The sequence below is a fragment of the Mercenaria mercenaria genome, unplaced genomic scaffold, assembly GCF_021730395.1.
Source record: "Mercenaria mercenaria strain notata unplaced genomic scaffold, MADL_Memer_1 contig_645, whole genome shotgun sequence".
In the NCBI taxonomy this organism is placed as follows: Eukaryota; Metazoa; Mollusca; class Bivalvia; order Venerida; family Veneridae; genus Mercenaria; species Mercenaria mercenaria.
Window position 1 is genome coordinate 51,507 of NW_026463532.1, and position 15,064 is coordinate 66,570.

General features: G+C 35.3%; 1 long non-coding RNA gene across 1 annotated transcript; it reads left to right on the top strand.

Annotated features, from left to right (window-relative positions):
- Nucleotides 1-8,998: 8,998 nt before the first annotated feature.
- On the top strand, nt 8,999-13,304 carry LOC128554691 (uncharacterized). Its single transcript, XR_008369668.1, has 3 exons — nt 8,999-9,065; nt 11,947-12,032; nt 13,181-13,304. It is a non-coding gene; the product is annotated as an uncharacterized LOC128554691 (long non-coding RNA).
- The last annotated feature ends 1,760 nt before the right edge of the window (nt 13,305-15,064 follow it).

A 15,064-nucleotide genomic window follows, 5' to 3' on the forward strand; every position in this document is an offset into this window, starting at 1 on the left:
TTAAATTCTAAGTAAAAGAGGGCATAAATCATAAGAGTTATGCACTTTGTGTCATATGATGTGAGTAATAAGGTGGAACAACTATTTAATGCTTGAATCAAATCCACTTAGTAATAACTGATATAGAGTGAAAGTGCATCAAAACTTTAACCTGAAAGTCTAAGTAAAAAGGGGGATAATTCATGAAATATTGGTGCAAGAGTTATGGCCCTTGTGTCATATGATATGAGTGAAGAGGCTGAATAACTATTTTAAGTTTAAATCAAATCCATTTAGTAATAACTGAGATAGAGTGAAAGTGCATCAAAACTTTAACCCGAAATTCTAAGTAAAAAGGAGGGATGATTCATGAACTATTGGTACCAGAGTTATGGACCTTGTATAATATGATGTGGGAGATGACGTGGAACAACCACTTTCAGTTTGATTCAAATCCTTTTAGTAATAACTGAGACAGATTAAAAGTGCATCAAAACATTAACCTGAAATTCTAAGTAAAAAGGGGAGATAATTCATGAAATATTTGTGTGAGAGTTATGGCCCTTGTGCCATATGATGTGGGTGATGATAAGGAATAACTATTTAAGTTTGAAACAAATCCATCAAGTAATTAAAGAGATAAAGTGCATCAAAACTTTAACCAAAGTGCGGACGTGGAAGGACGCCGACGCCAGGTCGAGTAGGACAGCCTCTCCATACTTCGTATAGTCAAGCTAAAAATATCTCATATATAGGTGCTATCAACACTGACATATAAAAGAACTTATGTCTCTTGAATGAGACACCACGTATGTTGATGTTGAATGAGCCCTTAAAACTTTAAATAATTAACATTTTACTTGAGCACTGGCCATATTGGAATCTTGTTCCAATGCTTTTTAATCCTTAACCGACAGACATTTATAAACTTAAGTGTGAACATAGCTGGATTTTGGGGGATTTCGTAAGGACTTCATTTCCACTTGACACCTTTTCTGCTTGCATGCATCTGAACTGAATAATATGTACTTTTACCTTTTAGCCATTGTTGGATCCAAGGACAGTCATTATCAACATTATATACTGGCACATGAATAGTACTTGGGTGGATTGCCACTGTCTCCTCCCCCTCCACCTGCACAACCGTCTCACTCGTACTTGTTTGTGTTTCCTTGGCACCTATTGATAGTGGGTAATAAATAATTCTCTTACAGTGACTGACAGACAAAGATATATAATTAAGTCTATTTCAGTCTCTGAATATATAATATAATCACAGGAGTTTGAAATTCAACCAGTAAGATCACGGAATACATTCATCAAGAAAATAATATATACACATTTTACACAAAATAAACACTTTATACATCACTTAATATTGACCTGTGTTTTCACTGTATGCAGACATTTATTCCCTAATGAAGACTAACTCAATGTCAAAACTCTGGAATTAAAATACTGAAGAAACCTATTTGAAGTTGCTTATACTTTCACATCTATACAGAGTCTTTCTTATTGGTAGAATTTCAAACTCATGTGATATAATGCAATTCTCATTCAGCATTCTGATTATTAGATGAAATCTTCTTAAATGTGTCGAATCAGTGCAAAGATGAAACAGTTACAGTATGTAAATTAACTAGAAATGGAAACAGTATGTCTTGCCCTTCATGACTACAGTCAAACCTGTATTGAGCTGAAAAAGTGGCAACTTATACAATTTGTTGCTTATATAAGTGACATAAAACATAATAACAGTGTCAATGATTGATAAAGATGAATGGATGTTTAATCTTGGTGACCACAAACACAAGTTAAACTGTCTGTATATTGTAAACCACTTTCATACTATAAAATCCAAAGTACAATGTAAATGCAAATGTTTTCTGTTGATTTGAAATCAATTGACTTATTTTCAGCAAAATATACTGGAATGAGGTTAAGTGCAGTTCAGATTATTTTCTGGTACTTTCAAACTTGCACCTATAAAGTTGTGTTAATTAAGATGGGTGTTATGTGACAGTTGTCATAACAGTAACAAAATACCAAATAAATATTTGTTCATTCAGCTTTTACCAGTAAAGGAGTTTTTTATTTACAAATTACAACATATGATTTGTTATCCGTATTAGTTTACCAATTAATTTCATATATGTGGCTGGAAAACACCCACGTAGGCATTTTGTGAAGATGAAAGTTTTATGTGTTATATGTGAAGTATATGATATAAGTAGTTCATTGATGCCGGTAGTCACAATTCTAAGGTCAAATTAAGGTCAAGAAATTAGGTCAAAGGTCTTTAAGTTTTAAGTGCAGTTTTTACTAATTTCACTTATATGGCATCATATCTTCGCCATTTTGATGAAATAAGTGAGTAAAAACGGTATTTAATTGAAGCCAACTATGAAAATAAATCACTATATGCAAATTAGCTCATTTGCATATTAACTAATATTAATGAAAATGACAAAATTGTACAAAATTACGATAAAAATTGGCATGTATGTACAGCTGTACAATATTTATTGTTTTATATATAATTTTCATGATTTGAAAAACAGAAAGGTAACAAATGATATGTGAGATACTCGTTTCTTGATAAACACAACTGTTTATATCGCCATCAAAAGTGTTTATGTGTAGATACTGCTAGAAGTGGGTGGGTTGAGTTGACTTCTGACCAACAGTTATCTTTAGCATAATTGTGTAGTTGTTTTCACAAAAGCAATGCAATTCTTTTGTATTAGGTACACATCTGCCGCTATTTCAAACTGTGAACCTATGTCACACAGCCAATATTATATTGGCTGCCAATTTTTTCAAAATGGCGACCAAAACCACCACAAACGGTAAGTATGTTCAAAAGTATGCATATATATGAGCGTTTACATAAGTTTTAATGTAATTTATTGCAACATTAAGATTGATAAATACAACTGATAATAAGACCATACGCCATGTAGGCAACCTCAGATAACCAAAATGGCGCTTATTTTTTCAAAATGGCTGCCAAATGTCAATATGTTAAGGTTTCTTTGCATACATTATAGAGTTTACATAGTTGTTGTATGTAGTTTAGCACAGTATTGTGATTGAAAAACATTACTATTTTAAATCAGGATGACACCATCTCAGACAACCAATAAGACAGCCACTTTTCACAATGACCGTCAAGTAGTCAGTATGTTCAGTTTTTCTAATTTACTGGAGAATGTACAAAAGGTTTTATGTAAGGTTTTGAAGTATTTTGACTGATAATTAAACAATATACTATTTAAAACATATATTGGGTTTACAGACAGGATAGCCTAGATTGGTATCAATAGTATACTTGGTATAACGACTTGGCACTAAACGTATCTAGTGGTATAGAGAAGGCAAATATGTATCTTTGGCATATCGGCAGGCAAACTTTGCTTTTCATACATGTCATTATGGATATTCTTAGGATACAGACAGGCAAACTGTGTAGAAGTGATATATAGTCAGACTATTTTTGGTACCATTTGTTTACAGACACACCATCCGAGCTAAATATTGATGCCACTATCGGTATCGAGGGTATACAGACATGCCTCTCTGGGTATCCTTTGTATGCATACTGGCCCTACTTGCTAAACATACAGACATCTGGGGAAAACCTGGCTATACATATAGACAACAATAGGTAGCCTTGATACAGAGACAGATAAAATGGGTATCCTAGTTATACAGGAAAATTATCCTGGGTATACATACATGTACATTCCACTATGGGTATCTTAGTTATACAATCATTCACTTTGTGTGTTTTGTGCATACATGTATAGCCACCCTGACCATACATACTGTCCACTTTGGGTACCTTGGCAATGAATACAGGTCATGGGTATACAGAAAGGCCTATCTGGGTATCCTGTGCATACAGACAGGTCATATTGGCTCAGTAACACATGTACACATACTGACAAATACTGGTATACTGAATACACAGACAATTCTGGGTATTCTGGATATACAGAAGGGCAAACCAAGTTTCCTTTCAACTCTGGATATTCTGGGTATACAGGCATGTCATCCTGGCTTTACAGCTGTATATAAAGGCTGCTAAGGGTATCTTCGATTTACATACACACAATTCTGGGTATCTTGGGTATATAGACACGCCATCAAGGCTATATATTCAGGTCACCTTGGATGGCATTGGTATACAGACAGGTTACCTATGTATCCACGGTATAAAGTCATGCCACTCTGTGTAGCCTGGATATACAAACATGTCATCGTGGCCGTACATACTGGTCATAATGGATATCCCGGTTTTACATAATAAGCCTTTCTGGGTAAACTAGAAATGTGTCCATGGGACACAGATGCCCCCACTACATGACATTAAAATGACAATTTTTTCCCAGGCCAGGGGCCATAACTCCTACAATACTGAATTAATCCGGACACAAAATCCCAGGTGCACAACTGCACATGCTGACCAACATTCCTGTAAACTTTGGTGACTCTAGGTCAAATACTTTTGGAGCTACGCGCAACACAACATTAAAATGACCAATTTTTAACTAAGTCAGGAGCCATAACTCCTACATGACTGAATGAATCCGGACGCGAAACCCCAGGTGCACAACTGCACATGCTGACCAACATTCCTGTAAACTTTGGTGACTCTAGGTCAAATACTTTTGGAGCTACGCATGACACAACATTAAAATTACCAATATTTTAATAAGTCAGGGGCCATAACTCCTTCATGATTAGACGAATCCGGACGCAAAACCCCAGGTGCACAACTACACATGCTGACCAACATTCCTGTAAAGTTTTGTGACTCTATGTCAAATACTTTTGGAGCTAGGCGCGACACAACATTCTCGGAAGATCGGACGGACGGACAAGAGCAAATCTATATCCCCCCCCCCCCCCCCCCCCCCCCCACTACTGAAACTGAAACTGTTTTATTTGATTAAACGCCTATTTTTACGGAAAACATATTCAATGGCGTTTTACAAATACATAAAAATACGACAAACAAATAAGATATTTAATGACATATAACATAAATGAGCATAAATATCATTGTGAATAAACTATTTAGTAAGCATTAAAAAAAAAGATCAGACATCAGATAAGATTAATAAAATATTAGAACATTAAGATACGGTAAGACAGCTGTTTGTTATCAAGGTAAGAATTCGAATGTATTTACACAATAAAATCATCCAGTTCACGTTACTTCAATCTCTTAAAAAAATACAGTCACAGTTTCTAAAAGAGTGCATAGTAATTTCCAAAATAATGAGTTTTCAACTTCTTTTTGAAAACATCTATTGTGTCTGAGTTCCTTATTTCGAGAGGCAATTCATTTCAGAGTTTAGGTCCAACAGTACCAAAACTTCTGTCGCTGAACGTTTTGCGCTTGTTGAAAGGAACAACGAAACACCCAGTAACGGAATTAGAAGAACGCAAGTTCCTTGTCTGTGTTTGTTTTACGAGAAGTTCAGAAAGATATTCTGGAGAGTTTCCAACTGAACAATTATACATGTAGGTGAGCATTTTGAATGTGATTCTGGCTTTGATTGGTAGCCAGTGAAGGTCATACAGCGCTTGCTTGGAACTGTCATATTTTCTTCGATTTAGGACAAGTTTTGCACACATGTTCTGAATTCGTTGCAATTTGTTTACTTCGCTAGGCCAGTATATGCGTTGAGTATGCCTGGTATATGGACAGGTCACCTGAGTGCACCCTAGGTAGACCACCTTAAGTATCCTGGGTATACAAAAATCCTGACCGTTTACTTAATGTCACCGCTATGAATATCCTGGGTATAAGTACATGCCACCGGTGTACCGGTATAAAGGCAAGTCTATCTGGGTATCCTTGGTATACTGTCAGGTCTTCTTGGCTATAAATACAGACCACTATTGGAACCTGGGTACTGCTATTTGTAAACTTGCTATACATAAAGACCACTCTGGGTATACTGGGTATATAGGTCTTCCTGGTTATATATACAGAAAACTCTGGGTATCCTAGGTGTTCAAACAGGCCTCTCGTGGTATCCATTTTATACATATAGGCTATCTGGGCTATATATGCATGCCAATACAGATATCCTTGATACACAGAAAGACCGGCAATGTATCCAAGGTAGACAGGTCACTCTGGGTAAGTAATATATGGATAAACATACAGGTCAGGTTAGTGATACATATAGATACACTTTGAGTGGCCGTGGCATAAAAAGAGGCAACTGTTGGTACCTTAGGAATAGATGCAGGACATTTTGGGTATCTGGGTTATACAGGCTGACAACATGTGTATCCTGTTTATACTGACAAACCATCATAGCTATACATATTTATATATGCCAGTTATATACATACGCTTCTAATTACGCTTCACAACTTTGCATCAACAGCGTAAAATAATGGATCTAAGTTTGCACGCATACAAAAGATACCACGGGTGACATGTATGACTGTATTCCTATACTGAGTAATACCCAACGTAACATATCATATACTAATGTGGATTGCATGACGAAATGTGGCAGTTAAATGTGCAAATGCTACCGATCCAACCAGGTCTGCATGTTTGAATGTGCACGCGAGGCTATTTATATACCAACTTTAGAAATGTAAATGGCAACAAGGACAATAAAGTTGTGACATTTTTATAACAATGTCTTATGGTATTGTATATAGAGAAAAGACTATGAGCAAGATTGAACTGTGTAAACTACGCTGTGCAGTATTTGTATAAGTGTTAAATACTAATAATATATATTCTTAATGCATGGAATATTTACAAGCTTTACTTGGACATTTATAAAACTGATAAGATTCTTATCAACTAAGTTAAGAACAGATATATATGTACTAAATGAACGTTTTAAATGCATATTTGATACATTTCAATTAATATTCATGAGTATGCAAATGAGCTGAAAAGCTCTTAATTAATATTTATTAAGAACATTATTCCAAAATCGAAATATCTTACTATCTCAAAATATGGTTTACATTTGAGAAATGTAAATATTGTCAGTCTTTTTAATATTTGTTTTTTCATGATTAATGTACCCCACCCACTTTTGACAGTATTTACTCTTGCAAACAATAAATTATGATACAAACAGATATATATTTATATAAAGTAATGTTTCAAATGTAATAGGGAATCGATCCTACCGATTTTCGTCGCGAAGAAAATCGGGATCGAATCCCACTACGGTAACATACGAGGGTATCCAAACAACACATACTATCCAAATAAAAAAATATGGAGTTCCGGTTTAGACCATGGGCGTGCGACGACCCCGATGAAATTTGGGATATCACGGTCTTCGTTAATGTTAATAAGCGTCCGTCAGATCAGTAGGCGAAACGCAATATCCGCACAATAAGATGTCTGCGACCCGAAAGAATATTCAAAGTAAGCTGTTAATTTTGTTGCGTCAGAAGCTAATCAGCCGGTAACGTGACTACACTGATATAATTTGTGATACAAACATGCTTTTTTCAATACTGAGTAGCATTTTTAAACGGCGACATTTTGAATATTTTTATATTTAGAGTGAGAGTGGATACAGTACTGTTACACTGGCGCCGACATTTTGAAAATTTGAGAAAACAAAAACATTCTCCAACGAGTTCTTCAGCTCGGGGAATGAGAGAATAGATTCACCTTTGTGTCGCTTTTCAGATCGTATTTTAATTCCTTTCCGGTACTTTAGTTTCTTTGAACTTCTCTGTTACTCCATCGTCGGATACCCACGGGTGATCCATTCCGTTACCTCCATAGATGTATGAAGCGTTAGCGTAATTAGCAACCGTGGGTATCCGACGATGCTATTACTCACTAAGCATACAGTATTGAATTTTTAGAATTAAGAAATCCGTGATTTTACTTGCAGGCATGACTGATAAATGGAATTATTTTACTTTTATTGATCGCGGCCGATGAGGCCGCGATCATATTGAATAGGACAAGTATTTGCACGATGGGGAAAATATTTCATGATGGACCTGTCAATTCTTTACTTATGTGTGAAACAGGTCTCATAAGCGTAAATACGACTAGCTTCTACTGATTATAAAACATACCGTACGATTTGTTGTGAATCAACTGTTGTTGTACTTTTAGTAGTTCAACCGCCACCCTTGTTTAAGAGCAACATTTAAAAAACACGTTTTTTTTTTCATCCTCAAGTAATAAGTAAGTAGACTCGCCCAGTTTAATCAATCTAGACGCATAATCTACATAGAGCGCTTACTTCACCCGATTTACATTCGGAACATTTTCACGCGTTTCGGGCTTTATCGTATGTTTAACATGGGATTTTTGAACCGTCCAAAGATGTTTGTCTCATTGTTTATTTTTTTTTTAATAAAAATGTTACTGCTTTCATTGTCTACCACTTTTTTTCCACCCTTGCCTGAAAAAACAGTAATGAGTTTGTACACTGTTCAGACAATTGTGCTCTGTTGAAATTTAACCAAACACAAGTTTACCTGCATAAACAGAAAGCATGATATGTCACCATGCGCGGATCCAGATGGGGGGTGGGGACCGGGGGTCCGGACCCCCTCTGGAAAATCTTTAAAAAAGGAAAGAAGACAAGAAGGAAAGAAAATGTTTTTCGAAAAAGGCAACATTAGGACTGCATGTAAAGTATATGCGGCTGCTGCTACATACGACCCCGACATAATTCATATTATTTATCTAAAAGAAACTAAGAATTTTACCTTCAAGAAAGCTTGATTTTATCATTTTCGCAAATTTAACAGGTTAGTCCATAAAACTGTCCCAGAATGCAAAAAATGAAGTGCCAAATTGCAGAATTTCCAGGGCGGGTGGGGGTGGGGGATCGGACCCCCTCTGAGAAAATTGGCTGTGTCCGTGCATGGTCACTATACCTGTCCAGTACTGGACATTATGGTAAACGCTTCATTCCTGCACAAATGACAATTTCGCAACTTCTGTCCGGTTTGTACAAGTTTCTGGTCGCGATAAACCATTTGACTTGTATAGAATATGGACGGCACTCCAGTACAGCATGTGCATGGATGGATCTGTTGACATTTTTAGAAACGTGAGTAACTAACTTTCCATTGTATAATAATAATGTAAACAAACACCCCACACATAAAAAGCATAGAAATTCCTTATTGCTCAGCCTTAGAAATATAGGGAATCGGGTCGGCTTATAGAAAAAATATAGATTTTAAACAGGCTGGTAATATTGCCCGATCGGGCTTTCGACATAAAAACTAACATTTTTTGAAAAATAGTAAAGATATTTCTTTCAAACTTGGTTCATTTGACACAAATTAAAATAAAAATAACTTGGTTGCCTTCCGTTTTGGTAGAATTATTTCCCCTTTTCAGATTTTTATGACGCATAATTTTTGAATTCCAAAAAAATTATGTGTTAATGCATTACATTATGCTATTTGCGTTTGTTTCGTATATTCCACACTCATTTGACACCGTGCAAGTTGAGCTTATGATTCTGCCGATAAGCTGTGCTCAGCCTAATTAAAGGGAATCGGATCGGTTTATAGAAAAAAATATAGATTTTAAACAGGCTGGTAACATTGCCCGATCGGGCTTTCGACATAAAACTAACATTTTTTGGAAAATAGTAAAGATATTTCTTTCAAACTTGGTTCATTTGACACAAATTAAAATAAAAATAACTTGGTTGCCTTCAGTTTTGGTAGAATTATTTCCCGTTTTCAGATTTTTATGACGCATAATTTTTGAAGTCCAAAAAAATTATGTGTTAATGCATTACATTATGCTGTTTACGTTTGTTTCGTATATTCCACACTCATTTGACACCGTGCAAGTTGAGCTTATGATTCTGCCAATAAGCTGTGCTCAGCCTAAATATAGGGAATCGGATTGGCTTATAGAAAAAAATATAGATTTTAAACAGGCTGGTAACATTGCCCGATCTGGCTTTCGACATAAAAACTAACATTTTTTGAAAAATAGTAAAGATATTTCTTTCAAACTTGGTTCATATGACACAAATTAAAATAAAAATAACTTGGTTGCCTTCAGTTTTGGTAGAATTATTTCCCCTTTTCAGATTTTTATGACGCATAATTTTTGAAGTCCAAAATAATTATGTGTTAATGCATTACATTAATCCTTTCATTATGCTATGGGCGTTTGTGTCGTATATACCACACTCATTTGACACCGTGCAAATTGTCAACAGTCGGGATAGCGTTGATAAGCGCAACTTGGCGCAGACATGCAATTCAGCTCGATCTTTCTTTGGAATATGTAATACTGTTTACATGTCGTACTGATACAACCACATTTTAAAATAAATCCGTATTGATATGGCCACATTTTAAGATTAAGTCATATCTGATCCCTAACAAATTCGTAATTACAAAAATACAGCCCTTATCTGGAGCTCTGAAGCATGCTCGATTAGTTGGTCAGAATTATGAAGGAATTGAATTCAAACTGTTCCATAAATGCAAGAGTTTAAGAGTTAGTCAGAACCATAATCATGCAGAAGATGTAATTACTTTCACAAATCACAGGGCTCAAATTTTGGACTCGCTAAATGAAGTCAGTTTCATGGAATGCGAGTTAAGATAAAAATTTCACACAATTTATTTTGCAAATACAAATAATAGTCAAAATTGTTGCGGTTTTGGTTAATGTTTGTAGATTCGCTTTCATTTGAGGATAACAGAAATCACATCTTTTTTTGGTTAGCCAGTTTTTGTTGAATGGATTACTGATTATATTAAAAGAAATGTAGAGGTCTATCTTATAATTAAATCTAGAACGCAGGCTATCTTACTAATTCTTACATGTATACAGTTGAATCGGTATTTATAATATTAAGTAAGAAAATTTGCCTTGCCGTAGTTTCAGCCAGTAGTTAAGTTACGCCATCAATGATGCGTTCCGAATTACTTTGAGGGTCATTTTGAGTTATAACGCACAAAATTGTATGCCAAGGAAAACCGTGCAAACAATATTGATGTTCTAGCATGATTTTTAGGATATTCTAACATTTTTAATTGAAAGTCTAAATTTGCAAGTAGATTTCAGATTTAGCAACAAGAAAAAAAAGCTACGTGCTAAAATTTGCAGTACGTTGGTCAAAAAAGTTAAATTTGAGCTCTGCAAATGCAAACTGAAGCCGCTCACATTACTTGTTGTTCCGATGCATTCAATTCCTGTTCTTCTAGGAATCCCCAGTCGATCATGTCCCAAACAATATGATGAAGTATTTTGAGGGTATGAGCTAGACCAGTTGTTTTATGGTTCAAAATTCAGCTTTAAGTTCAGGCATGTGAAATAATAATTTGGTGTCAGGCTTGGAAAATTTTCTATCTGGTTGCCAGAATGGGTTAGTTGAAATCTGAATTTTGTACACTGCACACATACTCAAATATGTTTAAAGTTATATTTATACATTTATGAATCATGACCGTCACATACCAATAAACAATTGTAGCATTTTGTCGGCTCCTGTTTTCGTACTAAACTGAGGAAGGCAGAACAGATTCTTCTAGCTGCTTTACAAGTCTGTTTTTGCCTTTTAATGATATCGAGCAAAGTGAAGGTCATAGACCACCAAGTCAAAAAGGTACCTGGAATTCACTGGGTTAAAGTAATGTTTTGCTGTTCTGGCTGGTCAGTCGTGTAAACAAACCTATACTCATACAGTGACTTTTCTTTTTCAAAACTGAAATTTTAACCGCATTTACTTTGTTTCATTGTACATTTTGACAAAATTTGCTACTGTTTTATTTTTATGAAAAAAGTTTTATTTCACAAATTTCTCCCGCCATGCCAATAATATAATTAGGGTCATTTTATTGGCATGAAAATTGAAAAACTGCAAAAAAGATTGTAGCCCTTAGACCTTTGAAATTTCAAAACTGCTGGTTGTCCATGTTTTCTTAATTTGCTCACTTTTTTACTATTTTCAGGCATCTTGGTCTATTATACAGAGTATTGTTGTACTGCTCCAAAGTGCTTGTTGACAGACTGAAACCACTTGCTTGCAGCTCATAAGGTATTTCTATCTTTCTGTTTCTTTATTATATAGTTGCAGCTGTGGGCAGCAGTTTCAATCATTCAAAAAGCATGATAATTACTGTATACAAATTAGTATTTGTGTGGACAGATTTTTGCGATTGAGTCAGTGCACAGAATCAAATACCAAGGAACATTAGGCGTAAAAAAAATTGTCTGTTTCCTGTATCCTGACCTACCATAAATGTTTTTATGGCCTTTGAGAACATTTTTTTTTCAACTTTTTAACAAAAAGTTGCAAAACTGCACTGTTTATGCTTTAAGCATGGACAGTGATGTTATAAATCAACTTACTAATGCTCTAGAGGCAGAACACCCCTATTTGTATTTATTTTTTGACACAAAAATAATTTCCAAAAAATCTCCCTAAAAATAATTTTAAAAAATCCAAAGAAAAAGTTTTTCCGACCTACCTACCCTAATTATTTTTAGCATGTTACCGGAAACAAAGAATTTTTTTAGGCCTTAGTAAAGACTCCCATTTCATTTTCTTGATGAAAAAACATTTCTGGACAAAACCATAAAAATTAATACATGTATGCAAATTTAAACAATTATTAGCTCGATCACATGTCACAGGGTGACAACATGAGTTGATGTTCGTCATGTGTCAACAATTTGTAAAAAATCTTATTCAGAACCCTTGGGCAGATTTACACCAAACTTCAAAGAATGATCATGGGGTGGTCCTCTTTCAAAATTACCCAAAGGATTTAATTCCATATAGAACTCAACGAAAAGAAAAACTTTGAAAATGATTTCTTGTCAGAAATTGTTAGCCGGCAGGGCTTTTCATCCTTATATGACAGAGGCCTATATTCGGCCACTTCCCAATCCAAATATATTGCATTTTTTTCCCAGCATCCCAAAATGCAAGGTAACATTTCCCAAAAATCACATCAACAAATAGTTTAATTTTGTTAACAGCTTAGTATTACCGGAGGAAGCGGTTCTCAGATACTGATTTTTTAGTGAGCTTTTGTGATCGCGCTGCGTCCGTCGTCCGTGCGTGCGTCCGTAAACTTTTGCTTGTGACCACTCTAGCGGTCACATTTTTCATGGGATCTGTATGAAAGTTGGTTGGGGTCTCTTTTTATCAATTTACAATGTTTGATTTGTGTTTTACAGGTTTACTTCTTGAGAGCAGGCAGCTACAAAATGGAAGGTCAACAAATCCAGTATACTTGAAAAGCAAGAAAGAAACACCAGAAAATATGAAAAGACAGAAATACAAAGGAACTTGAATAAACAAGAGGACCATGATGGTCCTCAATCGCTCACCTCTTCCCACATGACCCAGTTTTGAGTATGACGTCGTTTTTTCTATTATTTGACATAGTGACCTAGTTTTTGAGCTCATGTGACCCAGTTTTAAACTTGACCTAGATATTATCAAGATAAAATACTGACGAATTGTCATGAAGATCCATTGAAAAATATGGTCTCTAGAGAGGTCACAAGGTTTTTCTATTATTTGACCTATTGACCTAGTTTTCGAAGATACGTGACCCTGTTTTAAACTTTACCTAGATATCATCAAGGTGAACATTCTCACTAATTTTCATAAAGATCTCATGAAAAATATGGCCTCTAGAGAGGTCACAAGGTTTTTCTATTTTTATACCTACTGGCCTAGTTTTTGTTCGCACGTTACCCAGTTTCGAAACTGATCTAGATATCATCAAGATGAACATTCAGATCAATTTTCATGAAGATCCGTTGAAAAATATGGCCTCTAGAGAGGTCAAAAGATTTTTCTAATTTTAGACCTACTGACCTAGTTTTTGACCGAAGTTGACCCAGTTTCAAATTTGACCTAGATATTATCATGATGAACATTCAGACCAACTTTCATACAGATCCCATGAAAAGTATGGCCTCTAGAGAGGTCACAATGTTTTTATATTATTTGACCTACTGACCTAGCTTTTTAAGGCACGTGACCCACTTTCAAACTTGACCTAGATATCATCAAGGTAAACATTCTGACAAATTTTCATGAAGATCCATTCAAGGGTATGGCCTCTAGAGAGGTCACAAGATTTTTCTATTTCAAGACCTACTGACCTAGTTTTTGATTGCAGTTGACCCAGTTTCAAACTTGACCTATATCTCATCAAGATAAACAATCAGACCAACCTTCATACAGATCCCATGAAAAATATGGCCTCTAGAGTGGTCACAACGTTTTTACATTATTTGATCTACTGACCTACATTTTGATGGCACATGACCCACTTTCGAACTTAACCTAGATATCATCAAGGTAAACATTCTGACCAATTTTTACGGAGATCCATTCACAAGTATGGCCTCTAAAGAGGTCACAAGGTTTTTCTATTTTTAGATCTACTGACCTAGTTTTTGACCGCACATGATCTTGTTTCGAACTTGACCCAGATATCATTAAGATGAACATTCAGACCAACTTTCATACAGATCCCATGAAAAATATGGCCTTTAGAGAGGTCACAAAGTTTTTCTATTATTTGACCTACGGACCTAGTTTTGAAGGCACGTGACCCACTTTCGAACTTCATCTAGATATCATCAAAATGAACATTCTGACCAACTTTCATACAGATCCCATAAAAAGTATGGCCTCTAGAGAGGTCACAAGGTTTTTCTATTATTTAACCTACTGACCTAGTTTTAGATGGCATGTGACCCACTTTCTTACTTGATCTAGATATCATCTAGATGAACATTCAGACCAATTTTCATACAGATCCCATGAAAAATATGGCCTCTAAAGAGGTCACAAGGTTTTTCTATTATTTGATCTACTGACCTAGATTTTGATGGCACCTGACCCACTTTCAAATTTGACCTAGATATCGACAAGATGAACATTCTGATTTAATTTTCATGAAGATCTCATGAAATATATGGCCTCTAGAGAGGTCACAAGGTTTTTCTATTTTTAGACCTACTGACCTAGTTTTTGATGGCCTGTGACCCAGTTTCGAGCTTGACCTAGATATCATTAAGATGAACATTCAGACTAACTTT